Below are 19,908 nucleotides of genomic sequence, written 5' to 3' on the forward strand. Positions count from 1 at the left end.
AGTTAGCAGACAAAGTATTCTGTGTGTTTTGTTTTGTTTTTACATTCCAACCAAAGTGTCCCCTCCCTCCCCTCTTCCAAGTTCCTCCCCCACACCCCCATCCCACCCCTGTCCTGTCCACTCAGCCTCCACTGTTTCTCTTCAGATACAGGCGGGCCTCCCATGGACATCAACCAGCCATGGTATACCAAGTTGCAGTGAGACAAGGCCCCTCCTCGATTAAGGTTGGATGAGGCAATCTGGTAGGAGGAAAGGGTCCCAAAAGCAGGGAACACAGAGTCAGAGACATCCCCTACTCTCATTGTTAGGAGTCTCACATGAAGACCAATATACTCAACTGTCACATATATGCAGAGGGCCTAGGTCAGTCCCATGCAGGCTCCCTAGTTGTTGGTTCAGTAACTGTGAGCCCTATGAGCCCAGGTTAGGTAGTCCTGTGGGTTTTCTTGTGGTGCCCTTGACACCACTAGCTCCTACAATCCTTCCTCCCCCTCTTCAGCAGGATTCCCTGAGCTCTGCCTAATGTTTGGCTGTGGGTCTGCATTGGTTCCCATCAGTTGCTGGGTAGAGCCTCTCTGATGACAGGTGAGTTGGGCACCAATCTATGAGTACAGCAGAATATCATTAGGAATCATTTAATTGACTTTTTTTTTTTTTTTGGTTTTTCGAGATAGGGTTTCTCTGTGTAGCTTTGTGCCTTTCCTGGAACTCACTTGGTAGCCCAGGCTGGCCTCGAACTTACAGAGATTCGCCTGCCTCTGCCTCCCGAGTGCTGGGATTAAAGGCGTGCGCCACCACCTCCCGGCATAATTGACTTTTTTTTTTTTGCCATTCGTCTTTGGTTCTATCCTAGGTCTTTGGGGTATCCCGCCTCTGGGTCCTGGCCCTCAGGGGTAAGCTCCCTCTCAGGGTATGTGTCTCCAGCTGTCCCAGTCATTATTTGGTCACTCCCACAATTTCTGCATCATCTTTATCCCAACACATGTTGTCGGCAGGACAGACTGTAGGTTGAAGGGCTTGTGGCTGAATTGGTGTCCCAGTCCCTCCCAGGGAAGTCTTACCTTGTTATAGGAGATGGCCAGTTCAGGCCCTATATTCCTTATTATTAAGAGTCTTAGCTAGGGTCACCCTCATTGATTCCTTGGAGTTTCTATTGCTCTAGGTTCCTAGTTCATCCCAGAGATGCCCCCAGAGACCTCAATTTAAAACCAGATACACTGAACTTGATAGAAGAGAAAGTGGAGAATAGCCTTGAGTACATTGGCACGAGACAACTTCCTGAACAGAACACCAGCAGCACAGGCACTAATGTCAACAATTAATAAATGGGACCTCATGAAACTGAAAAGCTTCTATATAGCAAAGGACACTGTCAATAGGACAAACTGTCAGCCCACAGAACAGGAAAAGATTTTCACCAACTCCACATCTGACAGAGGGCTAATATCCAAAATATATAAAGAACTCACGAAACCAGACAAAGCATTCTTATCTCCAGAGTCCACATCATATTGGGCAACAAGCTTGAAGTAGCAATGCCACAAGTGTCCACATTCCCACTATGACCAGCATTCACTGTGGCTATTGACAGGTCTACATTGATCTGACCTCCATTCCCACCATTCATACCATTTAGCACGTGCATTTACATGACCAAACAGAAATACACACACACACACACACACACACACACACACACACACACACACACACACACAAACACGCACGCACGCGCGCACACACACACATGCACCACACTTGTTTATTCTTTCCTATATATTCACCCCATGCTCCCGTTTTTCTGTTTGCCTAGTTCTGTGAAGCCTTCATATATGCATATACAAATAAATATATGTATTTACCAACACCCTTAGTTGCTTGCTTCTCTTTCTCTCTGGTGGTATTGCTTGTCCTGCATCATTGAACTGTAGACCAACCTACTTCCCAGTTGCTTTTCAAGAGGAATATCATTTGGAGTTATTGCTCTATAGAACAGGCTGGTGTTATATTCCTAACACTAAGAACCTCTGGTGAATTGCTGCAATCACACTCTTTCACACCTTATCCTCCCTTCAAACTTCAAATATCATGGCTGATAACTTTGCCTCACCAAGGAAACCGGTATGATCAACTGAGAAACACATCATCCTCCACTATCAAATCTACTCACTGCCCGTGTATGTCTCTACTACCTGCTCTAGCACAGAGACAATGGATAAACTTTCTCACACCCTACTGAAGATTAGCACATGCTGTTGCTCCATTGCCCATCCTCTCTCATCTCCTATAGGTAGATATCATGTACTTTCTGTTCCCATCCCTTTCTCAGCTGAAGTATCTCCTCTACATTTGATCTAGTCTCTCATCAACATACTCATGTGCTTTTATCTCACAACCTTAGAGATCCTTCTTTTGCGCTCATACTCTAGAAGCAGTCCTGGGTCCATGGTCCTGTACTAAGTTTATGTATATCACAATACCATGTTGTATACCAAAGTTTATATGATAGAAAAATCAGTGACTAAATTGATCACTGAATCATCTGAATGAACACCCCCACACCGCACTGCTGTGGGATGGTCTGTATGTCAAATTACTCTGATTGGTCAATAAATAAAACACTGATTGGCCAGTGGCTAGGCAGGAAGTATAGGCGGGACTAACAGAGAGGAGAAAAGAAAGAACAGGAAGGCGGAAGGAGTCACTGCCAGCCACCGCCATGACAAGCAACATGTGAAGACGCTGGGAAGCCACGAGCCACCTGGCAAGGTATAGATTTATGGAAATGGATTAATTTAAGCTATAAGAACAGTTAGCAAGAAGCCTGCCACAGCCATACAGTTTGTAAGCAATATAAGTCTCTGTGTTTACTTGGTTGGGTCTGAGCGGCTGTGGGACTGGTGGGTGACAAAGATTTGTCCTGACTGTGGGCAAGGCATGAAAACTCTAGCTACACTGCACTCATGCCTCCTCCCCATAATCCATATCATCCAGCTGAGCTCCCAAGAGTGTTAAAGGGGATCCATGAAGACAGATTAGGTACACAGAATCCTATGCCTCTGGAGTGGGTAGGACATACCAGGTTTTCCACATTGTATAACTGGAAAATCCAAGGACATAGGAGTAAAGGAGCTTGCCCACATTCCACAGTGATGAGGTGGCACAGCCAGGAGTTTGATATATTCAATGCCCTATTCCTTTAATATCCCTCTCTGCCTTAAATTGTCATAGTGACTTCTTATCTGGTACTTGTGCTGTGTGTCCTCTGAACAGTAGTAACTTGTAGGATTAAATGTAAAAGATTTTGAGCAGTCTGGGTTATGATACCTAAGGAAAACCTAACCAAACCTTCTGACCATTGAGTCACATGTGACAGAGTCCATTTTTTCCATATAATTTACTTCCTATTCATCCAGGTTGCTTCAAATTTTCTATACATGTTTCCTGCTATTATTTGTGAAAGAAAAACAAGCTTCCTGGTCTAAAGGATTTATCCTGTCTCCTGCCAGTGTAACCCAAGGGATAGGCACGGAAGGATGATAGATAGGATGCCGTCCTAGCATCCCCATAGTGTCAACTCTACAGAGAGAGATTCTCTCATGGATCACATGGGCAGCAGCCTTTCGTGTATAAGGATTTATTTTTAACAAGTTATGACACTTTCATTGCTCCCAGAATCAGGAACTCCATGACTCAACAGCGGCAAACGTCTCAGTTTAAAAATGGCACTTGCTCCAGGGCTTGTGGTCTCTCTATATAAATTATACCATATCCCTACAGATTTCAAGCCAGGACCCAAAGACTACTTGCTCACACCACCTTCTCTCATTCATCATATGTATCTCACTAAAATTCTGTCTTGTAATCTTTGAGCAATCTTTCAAGTCCCCTCTTTGCTCTTTTGGTATGACCACACTCCAAGTTCACACAACCATCATCTCTGGCCTAAACTACTGGTTGCATTATATGCCTAATTCATGTTCCTGTGCCATTCTCTCTTCCTTAAAGTACTCAGATGTGCTGGCTAGTTTTTGTTTTGTTTTGGGTGTTTTTCTGGTCATCTTGACACAAGCTAGAATCATCTAGGAAGAGGGAAGCTCAACTGAGAAAATGTCTCCATCAGACTGGCCTATAGGCAAGCCTGTGGGGCATTTTCTTATTTAATGATTAATTCGGGGAGGACCCAGCCCACTGGGGCCAGTGCCATCTCTGGGCTGGTAGTCCTGGATGGTATAAGAAGACAAGAGGAGCAAGCCATGAGAAGGAAAGCAGTAAGCAGCACCCTTCCATAACCTCTGTCCCAGTTCCTGCCCCCAGGTTCCTGCTTTGAATTCCTGCCCTGACTTCCCTCAGTGATGGACTATGTGCTTCCCCACCCAAGTACAATACCTTTCTGGGCCTCCTTTCTTCTCCTTGGTTTCCACCAGGGAGCTGAGTTTATGGATGACTCCAGCATGACATAGAACATAGATTAAGGAGGGCATAGGCATCTCAAAGTCAGACATGGCAAGGTTGCCTGTATTGGCAGATACTCTGAATGGGTGGACTTTTGAGAACAGAAGCCAGGATATCTGATATGCACAGATCTGCTCAAATTCTGTCTTAGTCCTCTACCCCTCTCTTCCTCTATTTTCAGCAGAAGCTGGCCATCTTGACCTTTATCCAGTGTTGAAGGATGTGCCATATATGAGACAAGCCTCCTGCCTGACAGCAGATCATTGTGATCATGGGAGTATACAGAGTATGACCACTTAGGGGATGCTACAAAAGCATGGCAATCTTACCTAGCATAGCACTGGCTACCCAACTGGACTTCATTGGAGCATGTGTTATATGAAACAGAACACTGAATAAAAGTCTTCTTGCTTCATACTTACTCTTCTGTGTAATTAGCATATGGAGGATGGGTGGCCAAACCTAGTTCATTGGGACTGCTCAAGCCCAGGCTTTTACTACAAAAATTATGGAAATTAACTCTGGATTAAAAAATTAATAATAATAATAATAATAATAATAATAATAATAATAATAATACAGTAGAAAGCATAATGGACAAATAAGACCAAGCCGGAGAATAAATTTCAGGGATGGAAGCAATAATACATTGAGACATATATAAAAGAAAAAAAAGACATGACCAATATTTCTAAGAATTCTGGGATATGTGCAATAACACCAAACCTAAGAATCCATAGGACAGAAGAAGAGGTGAACTGAGGCAAAGTCTAAATTCATAGACTGTTTAGTCAATAAAAGTATAGCCAAAAATTTCCCAGAATTAGAGAATCAAAGGTGCAGACAACTACAAGAGGCATATAGAACCCATACTAGACATGATCAGAGAGCATCTCCATGATATGTCATGGTCCAGATGTCAAATTACAAAGCAACAAAGCAATATTTAAAAACCAGAAGGGGAAAATTACTCACGTATAGAGGCCAATATATCAAAATACCAAAGATCTCACATCAGCAACCTTAACAGCCAGGAAATTACAGAATAATGTAGTTCAATCCCTGGAACCAAAAAACTGCCCACTAAGATTTCTATACCCTGCAGAGTGATTTCTAAAACTGATGGAGAAATAAGAACATTTCAAGGCAAACACAGGTTAAAGTAATTAATTTCAACCAAACCAGAACCATAGAAAATAGTACAGAGGAACAAGACCATCTCATTCATCACAGCACAGAGGAATATATTTCATCTGAGGAGTAGATGAACAGAGGAAACTCTGAGAAGAATCTGTGGTGCCAAACACACACCCAAACACCTAAGAGTGGCTGAAGAGGAAGAAGAGAACTACCAATAATCCAGCCAACCAGAACAACAACCAACAAAACTATAAGTAAGAGCAAGCTCACCTAGATAACAATCTTAAATGGAAATGGCCTCAACTCACCATTTAAAAAATGAATACTAACTGGCCAGATTTAAACAAACAAAACCAAACCAAGATGCAACCTTTTTTTGTCTAGAAGAAACATAATCCATTACCCCTGAAGATGAAAGTCCAAAACTTTATAGTCAAAGGACAGAAATGATCCTACCAAGGGAAGGTAGACTATAAACAAACCTATTCTCATACCTGAAAAAGTAGACTTCAAACCAAAACCAGTCAGAAGAGATAGAGAAAGGCACTACAGATTAACGAAGGGAACAATTCATCAAAAAGATACAATAACTGTCAATGATATATACTAGATATTTGGTATTGTAATTTCATGAAAACAACAACATTAAAGGCACAATATACCACTCTCATCCTTAGACACATCTTTCAAACTAAAAATCAGTGAAGAAACTTCAGAGCTAGATTACACCATATACCAACTGGATTTGATAGGTGCTGTGGGTATCACTCTATATAAATAAAACACTGATGGCCAGTGACCAGACAGGAAGTATAGGCGGGACAAGGAGAGAGGAGAATTGGGGAAACAGGAAGAAGGGGGGAGAGACACTGCAGCCACCGCCAGGACAAGCAGCATGTAAAGATGCGGGTAAGCCACCAGCCATGTGGCAAGGTATAGATTTATAGAAATGGGTTAATTTAAGCTATAAGAACAGTTAGCAAGAAGCCTGCCACGGCCATACAGTTTATAAGTAATATAAGCGTCTCAGTGATTATTTAATAAGTGGATTATGGGACTTCGGGGCTTGGTGGAACCTGGAGAGAAGCCTTCCAACAACAAATGGTGCCCAATGGCTCGAGTTTCCACCTTAAACCTAAAATATTTAATAACCAATTCTAAACAGAGCCAAAACCAGGTTCCTGCTTCATGTTTCATATGGGCAGCTAGACACCACAAAACGCGGGTTTAAACTACTGGCGGGTTCCTGGCGTTTGCGTTTGATCGGCAGTATGGTGGTAATGAGGTGTCTGCCAGCGGCACATTACACTGTTTAGTCTTTACTAGTATTTAAAAAAAAAAAAAAGAGGTTTCTGGGTTACACGCTGCTTTGATAAAAGCTTAGACTCACTATTTCTGAGACTTGATGACTCCCAGAGCTGGAGAAAACATACCACCACCATGTTGAAAAGCTGAAGGGGGCAACAGCACGTTTCAGGCTTAGAAGGCTACAGTTTAAAGCAATAGGTTCGCAATAAGACTGATTCAGATGAAATAGTTTACAATCTGTGTAAAATATATGTAGGCTTGAAAGAGAAAAAAAAGATAAATTAATATAAAAAAGCCACGTAAAGATGAATATTACACAGAGAATCTGGATTGTGTTGTCTTTGGGATTACTTAACTGCAAAAAAAAATTTGATCGAAAAAGATGTTGAATTAAACCAATATGTATATTTTAAAGGTACCTTGACTTCAAAATTTGGAAGTAAGGTTATGTTGCTTTGGAAAAGAGGTTCTGCTTTTGTTTCCACAGAAAGCCAGAGGCTATGGATTTCTTCCAGATTAAGATACATCAGGTTTCACCAGCCAAGACCCCCTGAAAGGTCTCCGATGACACCTTGGCCCAGATAATCTAACATCCAGAGCGGTTTCAAGGCAACTGGCTCACACAATACAGCCTCACGGACTACCCCACAGGCCTAAAATTTTCTTTGCGTCTCCATAAGATACAGTGCCCCCCTCCAGCAGGAAGTAGTAAGAGATGCTACGCCCAAATTTCCAAATATACCAAGCTGGCTTTAGAGGTGGAACTGGCTCACTCCCCATCTAAACCCAGACATATTGCTTAAAAAAATGGTTAAGAGATTCTTGTGTCCCAAATCAGAAGAGCCCTCTGGTGTGGGACAGAGAAAAACCAATATTTTTATTTAAAACAGGTTGATTATAAATGCGATCTCTTTCTAAAAAAGAAAAGGGCATATTATAGAGATATTTAGGATATAGAGATGATAAGATAAAATGGTAGATTAGTGAACCTACTTTTAAAGAACAACTTGTTTAAAATGTTTTACATTGGTATAGATTTTAGTTTATGTTTCAAATGTTTTACATTGGTATAAATTTTAGTTTATTGATACAAACTTAAAGTTAATTCTGTTATACTGTATATATATTTCTATTCTTGTTTGAGGTATTATGTTTATGTAGCTCATTTAAAATTGTAATTAAGAAATAGATTAATAATTAGTCATCTATGATAATCATATTTATAGCCATGTTAGATAAGTCTTCTAGGTATACATAGATATATTTCAGGTAGATAGGTAGTTTTCAAACACTTCAAAGACCTACAGAATATGGCATTTAAAATGTTTTAAAACTTTAGACGTTCTGGACAGTGAGACATGTCTGCTCCTGACAGCACTGGATTTATTTTGGAGAGGAAGATGGACATCGAAGACGCTCCATGTGGAGTTTATCTTCACCTTGGCAAAGATAGCCATTCAGGCAAGAAACTGTTCTTGCCTGGACTGCTTGATCGACTGGACATACAAGACCCATGGAAGGATGACCACTGAACTTTGCTTGACAAGATGGCCCTTCAGGTTCCTGCTTCGCAGAGAAAACTGCCAGACATTCTACAGGACACTGAAAAAAAATGACGGAGAGACTCTAGCCCTGTGAACTAGAAACAGATATCCTAACTTTACAAAGGAACATTAGATGACTGTCCAGGCTGTCAGCTGTCTCTGACTACCCTGCAAGACTCCCAAAATTTACATACCTCCTTCTCCCATTTCTCAGGTAATATTATATCCTTCTGAGGTCTTTGATGTGGTTGAAGACTAGATAGTTGTAATTTCCTCAGTTATGATAAAAGATAAGTTAGATATAAAACCTTAAACTCACAAATATAACACACATAAGACATCTTCTTTAATATTCTAACTGTAATTCTTGCATGATAATTGTTTTGTTATAAGTAATTTTACCATGTTAAAGTTAAAACCTTCCTTTTTAAAAAAAAAAAAAAGAAAGAAAAAGGGGAAGTGCTGTGGATATCACTCTATATAAATAAAACACTGATGGCCAGTGACCAGACAGGAAGTATAGGTGGGACAAGGAGAGAGGAGAATTGGGGAAACAGGAAGAAGAAGGGAGAGACACTGCAGCCACCGCCAGGACAAGCAGCATGTAAAGACGCCGGTAAGCCACCAGCCATGTGGCAAGGTATAGATTTATAGAAATGGGTTAATTTAAGCTATAAGAACAGTTAGCAAGAAGCCTGCCACGGCCATACAGTTTATAAGTAATATAAGCGTCTGAGTGATTATTTTATACGTGGATTGTGGGACTGCAGGGCTTGGTGGAACCTGGAGAGAAGCCCTCCAGCAACAGATAGGTAGTTACAGAATATTCCATCAAATATGAATAGGGGATACACAAAACCAGACATGACTGGATATGCCTATAAGCCTAGAACTTAGAGAAAGGAACAGGAGGATTGATGGCCTTCAGCCCAGCTGAAAAGAAGAACAAGCTCTAGGTTCAATGTGACGCACTATCTCAATAGAAACTATTAATGGTATAATTGCTTATGCTAAAAAAAAAAACTCAAAAATTCTCAAATAAATAAGCTCATGATGAACATAAAGGTTCTAGAAAATACAAAACAAAATGCAGTAGACAGCAAGAAGCAATAAAGATCAGGGCAGAGGTAAATGAACTAGAGACTTAAATGAACTAGGGAGGAAAAGATTAATTAACAGAATCGATGAAAGCATCGATCCTTCAGAACAATAAACACAATTTCAAACTAACCAAAAGAAAGTGATAACCAGAATTCATAAAATTAGAGGTGGATTAGGAATTGTAACAACAGAGTCCAAGCAATACCCCCAAAGAGTCTAAGTCCTACCTCAGAGATTCTCATACAGTCATGCTTACTACTACACCCCAGCTAAGGAAACCCAGTACCAGTTGAGTGGATAAAGAAAATATGAAGAGGCACAAGAAATTTATTCAGCTGAAATGAAAAATAAAGTAATGACATTTTCAGGAAAATTAATGGAACAGAAACTTACTATATTAAGCAAAACATCTCAGAAAGACAAATAATTCATGTTTTCTCCCCTATGGACATCCCAGAACTTACTTTTTCATGTAGGTGAGTGCAGGAAGCAAAAAGTATGAAGCAAGAAATGAGATAGTGAGTTGTTTGGCTTTTTTTTCTTTTTGCTTAATTCATAGGAAAAGTATGCATTATCAATGTAATAAAGTAAGTTCAGCTAAAAATCTATTTGGCAAACTAATGAGTAAATGTCTTTAAAACACAAGTAGTTTCCCATTTACTGAGCTTCCTCAGGGAGGCCTGGAGTGAACAGCATTATGGGGTGAAGTAAAAATGGACAAAGTGGTTGGAATGTATTCAAGGGTCCTCTGCACTAAGTCCTATGTCTACTGAGCATCTAGTGTGTGCCTAGATGAGTACTTTAGCGGAGGCATCTCTACTCCTTGGATGAAAGTCATTTGGTTAGGAAAAAAAATTAGTTCAAATAGATTCCAAAAAGAGCACCTACATGCTGAACATAGCAGGGTGGGCCAATCTCTCAGTGGCAAAGAACTGGTTTAGTTGCCAGTCACTGCATACCAGAGGGCTCCTATCCCCAGTCCTTGCCAGCTCCTGCTCCCTGTCTGTTGGAGCCCACCAAGGTTTCCTAGTGGCTTTACCCAGCAGGACTGCATAAGAGGATGATTGGAACACAGGCCTGGGTACCAGGTGTTTGGAAGGGTCTACACTTGGCTGTATCTAGCAAGGGGGGGTCTATTGCTCCTCCCCTTGGCATTGTTATAAAAAGTCCTTTTGAATAAAGTTCTGGGCTGGTAGATAAGGATCCAGGCCCACCTGAGGCTATCCTGTGTTTCTATGTGTTCCTCTCCCCCCTCTGTATTTCTATTTATGTTTCTTATCCCTCACTCCTCAAGAGTCCCTGGGGTAAATAAATGTGGGAGCTGGTCTCCCACACCTGTCTGTTCAGCAAATATTTTCAAGGAAATTACTACAATAATTTGAAAATTAGAGCCCCAAGTACACAGTCAAGTGGTCATATGTTTTGATTTTGGTTGTGGGAATTGAACTCAGGGCTTACATGTGCTAGGCATGTACTCAACCACTGACCTATATCTCCAGGTCAAATCACTGTTTAAGTAGAAGCCACATGGCCTGCCAAAGTCATCAAAGGGATAGGTCCTGAGCATGGGTGCTTATGCTGAAAGAGTAAGAGGTGCTTTATAGTTCAGGCAGTCTTTAAAAGAGGGTGACACTTTCACAGGATGCTTCACACCTTTGGCCCATGACACTACATGCCCTACAACAGCAGAGAAAGACCCTGGTGTAGCTGAAGTTTTCCTGTGTCCGCCCAGCTCCTGCAGTCACTCAGACCCAAGTAAACACACAGAGACTTATATTGCTTACAAACTGTATGGCTGTGGCAGGCTTCTTGCTATCTAGTTCTTATATCTTAAATTAACCCGTTTCTATTAATCTATACATTGACATGTGGCTTGTGGCTTACCTGGCTTACTGGTACTTTACTCTTGCTTCTTATGGCGGTGGCTAGCAGCGTCTCCTGACTCAGCCTTCCTGTTCCCAGAAATCTCCTCTCTGCTTATTTCTCCTATACTCTACTTCCTGCCTGGCTACTGGCCAATAAGCATTTTATTTATCAACCAAATCAGAGCAACACATTCACAGCATACAGAGCGATCGATATCCACAGCATCCTGGAGTTATATTGCTGTGTGCTGAGGGGTCTCCACTCCCATGGCTTTCACACACCTTTCACCTATATTACTGCATATGTCTATACCTGGTCTTTCTGCTTCCTCAGATCTCACATGCTACTATTCCTCTATTCCACTGACATCAGAGTGACCATTCTGGAAACTAGACATAATAGGTGTCTATTTATAGCCCTCTGCAGATAGTCTTTCTAGGGTGCAGTTAAGTTTCTTAACTGGTATTCTAGATCTTTCCTGACCAGGGCCATACTTACTTAACGGTCTAGCCTCATCTTTCATCCTGTCCCATAGATCCCATTCTCCTGGAAATCTGTTTCACTATTCCTTGAGTGAATGGTGCTATTGTATCCCTATATTACTTACCCCAAAAATATTCAACGTCTGAGCACCTACTTTTCCTTTTTCATTTAAAAACAATTACTTAATATATTCCAGAGAACCAGCTCTGAGCGTAGATACAATTTAAGTTATTTAAATTGATTGCTGGATAATATACAATGGGAAACTAAAAAGTATACTTAGCCTGTGGAAAACTGGATAGTGTATCTAATTCTAGCAATTCAAAGGAAACTCTCCAACCTGTAGCCATCCCACTGGGCCAGCAGGGAAGCACTTTGTGGTAAGAAGCACCTAGTTTTATAAACAAACTCCCCAGGAATTGTATAATGTCTAGACCCTCAAAATTACATGTATGCATGAAAAAATTGATAACAATGACAAAAATGCATAAACAAATAGATGAACTGTGGAAATAAACACAAAAACATGAACTCGGCCATATTATGTAAAAGATATACAGTTTTTCTTTGCATAAATTGCTAATATGGCTATAACACAATTTTTATATAAATAAAAGAGACAAAAAGCAATAATGTTAAAAAAAACTAATAGCAACTGGGGCTAGGTTCAGTAGGTGCAAGTGCTTGGTGTGCAAGTGTAAGGATCTGAGCTCTGATCCCCAGCACCCACAAAAAAAACCTGAACTTGGCTGTTGTCCTTGCAATTCCAGCATGGGGAAAGGGCAGGAGCCCCAGGAGTACCAGAAGCAGGAAGATTTCAGGTGCTTCTTGGCCAACTGCCTCCCTAAAAAACAGTGAGCTCCAAGTTCAGTGAGAGACACTGTATTAAATGAATAAGGTACAACCAAAGCCCTCCTCTGACCTATGTGTGTGTACAGATACATGCATACACCACACATGTGAATGTGGTACACATAATAAATAATAATAATAATAAATAACCTAGCAAGGGACAATCTGGGCAATCTTGGTACTTGGAATTGCCACCTGTTCTACTGTCAACCCAGAAAATACATCTTAGATAACAGAGCTTCTGAGAGCTTCTAGTGAACTAGCTTTGTTTGAGGCTGACTCTTGAGTCCCAAGCATTTCTACAGGGCCAAAGGGAAGAAAAGTATGCTAGAGTTGAACAAGCCTAGTAACCCACAAGCAGACAGCTATTCTGAGTTCCTATCTTTCCAAAAGACAATAAGGAAAAGCAAACAAACCTGTCCATGGGTGAGTAGAAGACTGAACTTGGTGTCACAGACTAGATAGAGCAGCTAATGTGGTATTACATAGTCAATTTTTTACACTGGATTTCAAATTCAAATGAAAACACTGTTTCATAGGATGGTTAGTAAACACTGAATAGATGTGTGCACTGGCTAGTGCAGATTATGCCTTGGAAACCCAGTTACTTTCATATCTACAAAAGAACCGATTCCTTTAATCCCTTATTCTCTCAAACTCTGTGTCTTCAGTGCATGAGTTTGTTATGCTAAGAGAATTATGTTAAGAGAAACAAGACTGCATTATAGAAACCAAGCCTCATTTAGACCTCAAGGTCTCTTAAATCCTTGTAACAATTGGTACCTCCAACACAGGCAATCAACATTGAGGAAATCTTTCCAGAAGGTGTCAATGACATACAGGAAGTCACCTGTGTCTCCAAAAACCAGGAACAGTTGAAGAGCAGTGACCATAAAAATTTGGTGTTGGCAGAGAATCTGTAGTTTTGGTAACAAAATAAAATAGGAAACTATCAGAGCAACACAGGGCAGAGTACAAAGTCCCCCCTGTAGTAATCTGCCCTGCGTGTGCTACTGCAACTGCAGAAGGTTGTAACCACCACCTGAGACAGAGAGCCTCAGAAAACCCATCAAGTGTTCTCAGTGAGAGCCATTTTAAAGGAAGGGGGGAATTAATTTTAAAAGCTCAGTGGGGCAGTGTCAAGGCACTGGCAGAGTGAACTCAGGCCCCAGAAAAACTCTCTCCTCATCACTGTCAGAGTAGCTGCAAGAAGCTATTTCTTTTTATTTTTAAAGTTTTATGTGTATGGATGTTCTACCTGCATGTATGCCTGTGTATCAAATGTGTGCAGTGCCCTAGGAGACCAGAAGAAGGCATTGGATCCCCTGGGACTGAAGTTACATGTGGGTGTGAGCTGCTATGTGGGTGCTGAGAACTGAACCTGGCTCCTCTGTGAGAGCAGCCAGGGCTCCTAACCACTGAGCCATCTCTGCACTCCCAAGAGGCTAATTTGAAAAGACCCCTGATGAGTTAGTCGGTGGCTTGAAGACATAGAGGAAAAAGATCCTTACTACAGCACACACTCTTGGAACCCACAGGTACTGTCACAGTACTAAATGCTCTAACCTAGCCTCCAGAGTACCTCTAGACTGGGAGTGGGAAGTGTATTTGAGTTGGAACCACATGGTATTCAGGAAAGTACAAATGTGGTCTGAACAGAAGCATGAAGTGAAATCCACACACAGGCTGCAAGCATGTGCCCCTAAACTTTGGAAGGATTGCCTAGTAGTGTGAGCAGCATTCATAGCCCAAGCTATGAAGTATTCCCAGAGATGTGATCCAAATCTTTCTAGGCTTCACAAAGGACCTCCCTGCAACATGACCAACCCTATTCATGAAAAAACCAGCATCTGCCACCAGACCTGCAAAAAAGCCATCCAGTAGCCTGAATGACACCTGCCATCCAGGAAAGGACCTCCTAGAAACCCTGTCTCATTTTTTAATCCTAGAATTCCCTATATTTAAGTCCAGAGGGGCAACAACTATGCAATGGAAGTTTTGCTGGGTCTGTTTGCGTGTGTGTGTGTGTGTGTGTGTGTGTGTGTGTGTGTGTGTGTGTGTGTGTGTTTGCATGGTGCATGCATGTGGGCTCTCCTGTGTCATGTTCACTTTTATGTAGGGGTGACAGCACGTGTTTGTGAAGAGTTGAGTGGAGGCCAGAGGTCAGCCTCAGGTATCATTCCTCAGGAGCTTTCTACATCATTTTCTCAAACAGTATCTCTCATTGGCCCTAAAATTCAATGAGAACACAAGGCTAGCTGGCCAGGGAGATCCAGGAACCCACTTGTCTTTGCCTTTTCAAAGCTGGAATCAAAAGTGAAAGCCACCCTGTCTAGCTTTTCACATGGGTGCTGGAGATCAAACTCAAATACTTATGCCTTCAGGCCAAGCGCTTTACACACTGAGGTAAGCACCTCACCCTGGCAATGTGAATTACTAATAAACCTTTGCTGGTTGAAGACTGATTTATATTTCTTAATTTGAAAGTTAGCATAAAACCACTGGAACTAGACATTTCTTGTCCTGAGACAACGTTAAAAGACTAAACAGTGTTGTCGAGTATTATTTTAAGATGTGTTACATTTTTTATGCCATGGAACATTTGTTTAATGATGCAAAGATGTGTTGCATTCCTTTATGTTGCATTTGTTTAACTCTGTGAGGCTGTGTTACTGTGCCTGTCTAAAACACCTGATGATCTAATAAGGAGCTGAGCAGCCGCCAATAGCGAGGCAGGAGAAAGGATAGGCGGGGCTGCCAGGCAGAGAGAATATACAGAAGGAGAAATCTGGGAAGTGAAGACCAAGGGATGAGAAAAGGAGGAGAGGAGGACATCAGGGGCCAGGCACCCAGCTACACAGCAAGCCGCAGACTATGAAGTAAAGAAAGGTATAGAGAAATAGAGAAAGTAAAAGCCCAGAGGCAAATGATAGATGGGATAATTTAAGAAAAGCTAGCTAGAAACAAGCCAAGCTGAGGCCAGGAATTTATAAGTAATAATAAGACTCCGTGTGATTTATTATTTAGGACCTAGGTGGCGGGCTCCCCAAGGATTAAGAGTAAAAAAAAAACAACCAACTACGAAACAGTCTTCTTCCTGGTTTCCTTTTACCCACGGAAAGGATTAACTAGGACCAAAGAGCCACCAAGTATTTCCTTGTGGTATCTGCACATGTCTGAACAGTCTGCACCCCATGACCACACCACGGGAAACAAGCTCTTGAGGAATCTGTTAGCTATATTTGAGCTAACTGATTAGGAAATAGTGGGGCTTCCCATCCCCTCAATTTCATGCATTGGCATGGCTCAGCAAGTTAGATCTTTAAAACCTTTCCAGTGTCAAGCAATGGAATTTTGGAGGAATTCCTGAGGTTCGCAAATGGTTGTTCACTTAAGGAATGTGGGAACTGGCATTCTGCTAGACTTCTAAATTAAAGAACAACAAAAGCCAAGTCAGTGAATGTCCTGTTTCCTCTACAACCTTTAGGCTTACTCTAATTACCATTTCCAAAGGAGCAGCCCTCATCTTAAAATTTGCTCTGCTTCTCAAAATCTACAATAAGTTCCAGTAAGGCTGACAGCTAAAAGTGTAGACACCAACTTGGAGGCCACTATGTTCAATGAAAGGGGCAAGACATGAAAGAACAAATAATTGAAGATGCAACCCAGAGGTCTTATGGTACAACCTGCCCCCCCCAGCCCCCCCCTCCCCCCCCCCCCCGGCCATGGAGACAGAAAATAGATAGATGACTACTGGGAGGTTCATGTCTAGAGGAGAAAGAGCTCCAGTCTGGGGAAAAGAAGGAAAAAAAAATTCCATAGATGAAGGATGATATTGTTTGCATGACATTGTGAATGCCCTAGGTGCTGATGAACTATACATTTAACTTGCTAAGAAAGTACAACTTTGTTTATATAATTCATTACAACAAAATCCTTTCAGGGGCTGGAGAGATGGCTCAGTACTTAAGAGGACTGGTTACTGTTTCAGAGGACTGACAGTACCCACAAGGAGGCTCACAAACTTCTGTAACTCCAGTTCCAGTGGATCAGACACCACTTCCTTTCTGTTCCTGACCCTTTACTCTTTCTTGCCTCTAACATGGAATGCTCCTGCCCATCATCTCCAAATCTACACATGCAGCCTACATTTCTCCTTCTTTTTCCCTATGCCACTTTCTGCTCAAAATTCTTGGGGGTGAAAGGAAAGCATCTCACAGTTTCCTATTATTTCACAAATTCATGCTCACAGTTTTTTCTCTTTCTCTTCCCTCACAATGAACACACACACACACACACACACACACACACACACACACACACACACACACACATACACACACACACAGAAACAAAACAAAACAAACAAACAAACAAAAAAAACATCTGATGCCTGGGGCTGGGTCAGGATCTCACCATCTCACCTTTATTTAGTCTATCAGAAAAGATTTGGGCACAGTATGTCTCAAAAATATGAAACATGATCAAATGGTAGCAGACAATCCAGGTCAGAAGAAGGCAACATCTTACCTCTCTAAGTAAGAATTTCTTACTCTTTTTCTCTGAGTAAGGAAAGAATTCCAGCTGACCTCCGAACAGACTGTCAGGAGCCCATCAGTCTTGTCCTCTTTCTCTGGGTCATCCATTGAGAAGTTCAGAGTCTTTGAAGGAATTTCTGAGTGGGGGCCAGGAAAGCAGAGACCCTGAGTGACTCTGGCTCTTCCTGCAGCAAGCATACAAGCATATACAACAAAAAATGCCCACACTGATTGGGTAGTCCCATTAGGTGAAGCAGCACCATCATCTGAGTATCCTCTTCAAGGGCACCAGAGTCCAAAATGAGACTAAAGACTCAGCAGTGCATTGGGTAAATGTTAGCCGAAATCAAAGGAGTAATTGAGAGGAAAGGAGGCAGAAACCCTGGCCCAAGGTTACATCTGAACTAGTCCATACCAAGCTCTACAGTAGAAGTACTCCACAGAACACTGTGGAGCTGTGCAGCACAGTGAGGCTACCAGTAAGCCAAGCATGGCTCTAAGGTACTGGACACTCGGCCAGTCTGTGTTGAGATGTGCTATTCAGGCCAGATACATACCAACTTCAAAGAGTTAGTGCGAAAACTTGAACAAAAAACTGTTCTTGATAACATTTTGTATTGATCACATGTTGAAAGAAAACATTTGGATTTGTTAGGTAAAATAAAACACATTTTTAATTCGTTTCATCAGTTTGTTTTTTTACGTGATAGAAAATCTGTTAGATTTTAAAGCTAATTCCCTCCTGGTCGACCCCAACCTGAGAGCTGATTAGCTTTTGCGTGTTATCTTAACGTTTCCCTACCTTCCCATCTGAGGAGTGGTCTCGCATCAAACCCTTGGTCCAGTAATGCACCTGCACAGAGCTCTTTAGGACCAAAGGATTGGGAATTGCGTCGGGGATTTAGCTCAATGGCAAAATACTTGTCAAGCAACTGAGAAGACCTGAGTTCAAATCCCCAGAACTGACAGAAAGCCAGATGCTTAGAAGCATCACTGTTCTCCTCAGGCAAGATGGAAAAGAATCCTTAGAAACTGGGTCAGCAGGGAGAACAAGGAACAGATCCTGTCTCAGACAAGGAGGAAGGTGACTGCCACAAGAACTCCATTCACACACGCACACACGCACACGCGCGCACGCACAAACAGACACACACACACACACGCACGCACGCACGCACGCACGCACGCACACACGCACTCACGCACCCAAGCAGACACGCACGCACACACCCACACACGCACCCAAGCAGGCACACACACACACACACACACACACACACACACGCACGCACGCACGCACGCACGCACGCAAGCACGCACACAATCCGCATGCGCGGATTTGGGCCTAGGGTCAAGAGGCACTGGCTACAATCCTGGGATGCAGTCTGTGAGTCTCGGAACCACACTCTGGTCTTCTTTATGCCATTCTTGGGCACCTAGGTCTGGTAGTCACTACGACAACCCAGCCAAACAGCTCACCACTGTTTACACATCCTGCCTTAAGATCTGAGTTCTGAAGTTGTCCTGAACTCTGAGGGGCGATCCCCTAGGGTACGGACCCCTACCGCGTGAATGCTCCCCACACAATCCCCATCCTCTCCCATCCATGACCAGAACAGCAGCCACTTCCTCCATTGCCACCTTAGAGGGAACCTTCCCTTGGACCCAGGAGTCGCATTTCCTAGCCTAGCCAGTGGCTCAGTTTCCTGCACAGCGGAAAAAGAACTGTTATTCACCCCTTTAAGGCCCATTAGGTGCTCCGGTGCGTTCTGGGAGTTGTAGTCCGCTGTCCAGGCGCAGGCCCAGATCTACCCATGATCCTCCCCCTTAGGGGCGTGGAGTTGCGCACTCTGGAGACAGTCTCATTAACCAGAGATACTGCCAAGCTATTTTCGGCAGCTTGAGGAGCAACAGGAAGCCCACGGTATGAATGCTGGCTTATTTTTTTTTTTTAAACTCACCACCTCTGTCCCCTACAAGTGATGTGTTCATGGATAGTAGAGGACAGAGTGAGGATACAGGATGTTAACTCCTGCTTCAGCTCTGAGTTGGGTCAGGCACTCCCTGGTCCCAGAGTGGAGCATAGGATCCAAATGGAAATAGTACCTGTCCTCGTAGAGTTTAACGATTACAAACCGATTACAAACCGAGTGAGGGCACTGGCTAGGATGAGAGTAACCTTTGATGCAGCAATATCTGGATTAAGCAGGTCTCGCCTCCACGGAACCTGACTCTCGGTTTCTGGGATAGGGACCAGCTGCACAGAACTCTACATTGCTTTAAGGACCATCATTAATAACACCAGTGGCCCACTATCCATGTCCCCAACCTCCTGAGTAATGCAACACAAACTCAAAGATGGGTAGCTTCTACTTTCCAGGTTGTTTTCAAACTGTGAATGTCTCTCCACATTCATCACTGCCCCCATGCTGTACGTCCAGGGATCTATAAATGGGGTTTAGACCAGTGGTACAATTTTTGCCAAGCATGTGAGAGAACCTGGATTCCAGCCCCACCACTATCAAAAGTGAGGGGCATGTGCCTCATGTGCAAATATGTTCTCAAATTTAGGGTTTCCAGTGAATTTAACTTTCCTGGAGTTTCATATTCTGATTCTACAT

At 42.4% G+C, this 19,908-nt stretch overlaps 1 long non-coding RNA gene across 1 annotated transcript in view; it reads right to left on the bottom strand.

Moving 5' to 3' along the window:
* LOC143271013 (uncharacterized) overlaps nt 1-19,114 on the bottom strand; it is a 28,623-nt gene extending 9,509 nt beyond the window's left edge. The window contains exons 1-2 of the long non-coding RNA XR_013048263.1: nt 19,024-19,114; nt 17,280-17,424 (exon numbers count right to left, since the gene is read on the bottom strand). This is a non-coding gene — a long non-coding RNA (uncharacterized LOC143271013). The remainder of the gene's footprint in view (nt 1-17,279; nt 17,425-19,023) is intronic.
* Nucleotides 19,115-19,908: the final 794 nt, after the last annotated feature.

The sequence above is a fragment of the Peromyscus maniculatus genome, chromosome X, assembly GCF_049852395.1.
Source record: "Peromyscus maniculatus bairdii isolate BWxNUB_F1_BW_parent chromosome X, HU_Pman_BW_mat_3.1, whole genome shotgun sequence".
In the NCBI taxonomy this organism is placed as follows: Eukaryota; Metazoa; Chordata; class Mammalia; order Rodentia; family Cricetidae; genus Peromyscus; species Peromyscus maniculatus.